Source organism: Nomascus leucogenys, unplaced genomic scaffold, assembly GCF_006542625.1.
Source record: "Nomascus leucogenys isolate Asia unplaced genomic scaffold, Asia_NLE_v1 000664F_135951_qpd_obj, whole genome shotgun sequence".
Lineage (NCBI taxonomy): Eukaryota > Metazoa > Chordata > Mammalia > Primates > Hylobatidae > Nomascus > Nomascus leucogenys.
The window spans coordinates 125,935-128,735 of NW_022096073.1; the positions used below are offsets into that span (position 1 = coordinate 125,935).

Genomic DNA, 2,801 nt, shown 5'->3' on the forward strand with positions numbered 1-2,801 from the left:
AAGTCATGACTTTGAAGTTAGTTTGGTTCTTTCATTGTTGTAAGGTTAGAAGCCCTATTCCATCCCAGCTCTTCAAAACCCAGAATTTGGGGGGGGGGGGGTTGAAATTTTAGGCTTTCTCTATGAATTGTAGTTTTATCTTATTTGAGTTACAATTTGCATTTTCATAATGATTAATGAGACTAAGCTTTTTTTGTGTAGTTGACTGTACCTTTGGATTTTTTTCCCAGATCCCTTTTCATTTATTTTCTTTATGATTTGAGAAAATGTAGTTTACATATTGCAGCTTGATTTTTTACTCAGTTAACGGCATGCTTAATGGAGAGAAAAAATATTAACTATATTTCCCTTTTTTATTACTGCGAGTTTTTCTTTTTTAAGGAAATATTTCATTATGTGCAGAGGCTTTTTCCCCCACCGCCGCGGCTTTTTGTGGCCTTTTACCGCCGCCGCGTTTTTGCCCGTCGTCGCGGCTTTTTGCCCCGGCCGCCTCGGCTTTTTGCTCCCCGCCGCCGCGGCTTTTTACGCCCATCGCCGCAGCTTTTGCCGCCACAGCTTTTTGCCCCCTCCGCCGCGGATTTTTGCCGCAGCCGCCGTGTCTTTTTGCGGCTTTTTGTCCCCGCCGCCGCGGCTTTTTGGCGCCCTGTCTTTTTGCGGCTTTTTTCCCCCGCCGCCGTGGCTTTTTGCCCCCACCGCCGCCGCTTTTCGCGGGTTTTTACACCCACGCTGCCGCGGCTTGTCCCCCACCGCTGCGGCTTTTTGTCCCCGCCGCCGCCGCTTTTCCCGGCTTTTTGCACCCCGCCGCCGCGGCATTTTGTCCCCCGCCGCCGCCCTTTTTCGCCCCCGCTGCCGCCGTTTTTCCCGGCTTTCTGCCCCCCGCCTCCGCGGCTTTTTGTCCCCGCCGCTTCCCCCCCTCCCCCGCCTCCGCGGCTTTTATCCCCGCCGCTTCCCCCCCCCCGCCGCCCGCGGCTTTTTCCCCGCCCCCCCCCCCCCCCCCCCCCCCTTTTCCCCCCCCCCCCCCCCCCCGCCTCCGCGGCTTTTTATCCCCGCCGCTTCCCCCCCCCCCGCCTCCGCGGCTTTTATCCCCCCGCTCCCCCCCCCCCCGCCTCCGCGGCTTTTATCCCCGCCGCCCCCCCCCCCCCGCCTCCGCGGCTTTTTATCCCCGCCGCTCCCCCCCCCCCGCCTCCGCGGCTTTTATCCCCGCCGCTTCCCCCCCCCCCCGCCTCCGCGGCTTTTTATCCCCGCCGCTCCCCCCCCCCCCCCCCCCCCGCCCCCCCCCCCCCGCCTCCGCGGCTTTTTGCCGCCGCCGCCGCTTTTCGCGGGTTTTTGCCCCCCGCCGCCGCGGCTTTTTGCAGTCGCGGCTTTTTGCAGTCGCGGCTTTTTGTCCCCGCCGCCACGGCTCTGAGGGTGGGAGCGGCAGACTGGGCTGCCAGCTCTACCGGCCTCCTGGCTGGAGCAGCGGCAAGGGGCACTCCTGGTCCGGCTCTCCCGGCTCGGGGGTTTCTTGCTAAGGCGCCCGCGCCCCGGGCTCCCTGCCTCGGCTGCCGCGACCTGCATAGAGCGGCGCTGTGCGCCGCGGCGATGGGAGAGAAGAAGGAGGGCGGTGGCGGGGGTGATGCGGCAGCCGCGGAGGGAGGCGCAGGGGCCGCGCGGCCAGCCGGGCGCTGCAGCAGTGCCGGCAGCTCCAGAAGCTCATCGGCATCTCCATCGGCAGCCTGCTCGGGCTGCGCACCAAGTGCGCTGTGTCCAAAGACCTCAGCCAGCAGGAGCTATGGACAGTGGAGGTAAGGGGGTCGGGGACCCGGGCTGGGCTCGAGGAGTGGCCCGGACACCTTCCTCTGGGCCCCAATTCACTCCTGGCCGAGTTTCATTCTTGAGCCCGAGTCGCACCCTTGGAGGCTTCCCCTCTCCTGTACTCACTGATGAGGCAGCCGGAGGACCCGGGACCAGCCCTCACCTTGGGCAGGATTTGTGGGGCGGGTGCGTGGTGGGAACTTGTATGGAGGCTCGAGGGGCCCGTGGGCGGGGTGGGCTGCGCGCGGACATCCCCTTACCCCCCGAATTTCCATCTGGTCCAGCCCTCTCATCTTGTAGGTGAGGAAACCGAAGGCCTGAGGGAGAACTGACTTGCCAGGAACCCATGTTAAGGAGAATTACCAAAGAGTGGTTATTAAAGGAGCACTGAGTTGGGAGTCAGACCTGGAGTCCCATACCCTTGGTTAAGACATTATACCACCTTGAGTCTGGCCTGTTGGCTGAGGGTCAGCCACTCCATCCTCCTCTGATTGTGGGGTCTTGACCTCAAGGGGTTTCCTGCAGGAAGAAGCAAATGGGTTTAAACTAATCCAGGACCATAGTGGGCTCTGTGGTCTTCATGCATGCATCCTTCTCAGCCTTCGTTGGTGCTCGCTGCCCTTTCAAAACCTCCTCTGGCCTTGGCAGCACCGTGTTCTGGCCCCGCCCTGCTCTCTGTTCACATGTCTGTTTCTTTGGCTTCTCTCCCGACGTCTGTCCCGTGGGCTAGGTGTCCTCAGGTTGCCTTGACCAGCTTCTCCCACTGCGCCCGGCTCTCACTGCATGACTCGTCACCCTGGGCATCAATGGCTGTGTATATGTAATGGGTTCCAAAACTCATCTACAGCTGGTCCCTTTACTCTTGCGCTTCCATTCTCTACGACCCTCCATTGGAAAGCTCCCCTTGGGTTCTGCAGGCTCATCTCTCCTATCCCCAACTGCCCTCCTCCTCCATGCTACTTGTTTCCTGTATTAGGAAAAGGGACCGTCCTGCTCCAGACTGGCAG

At 61.0% G+C, this 2,801-nt stretch overlaps 1 pseudogene; it reads right to left on the reverse strand.

Moving 5' to 3' along the window:
* Positions 1-440: 440 nt before the first annotated feature.
* Positions 441-2,087, reverse strand: LOC115833805 (annotated as a pseudogene).
* Between the last annotated feature and the right edge of the window lie 714 nt (positions 2,088-2,801).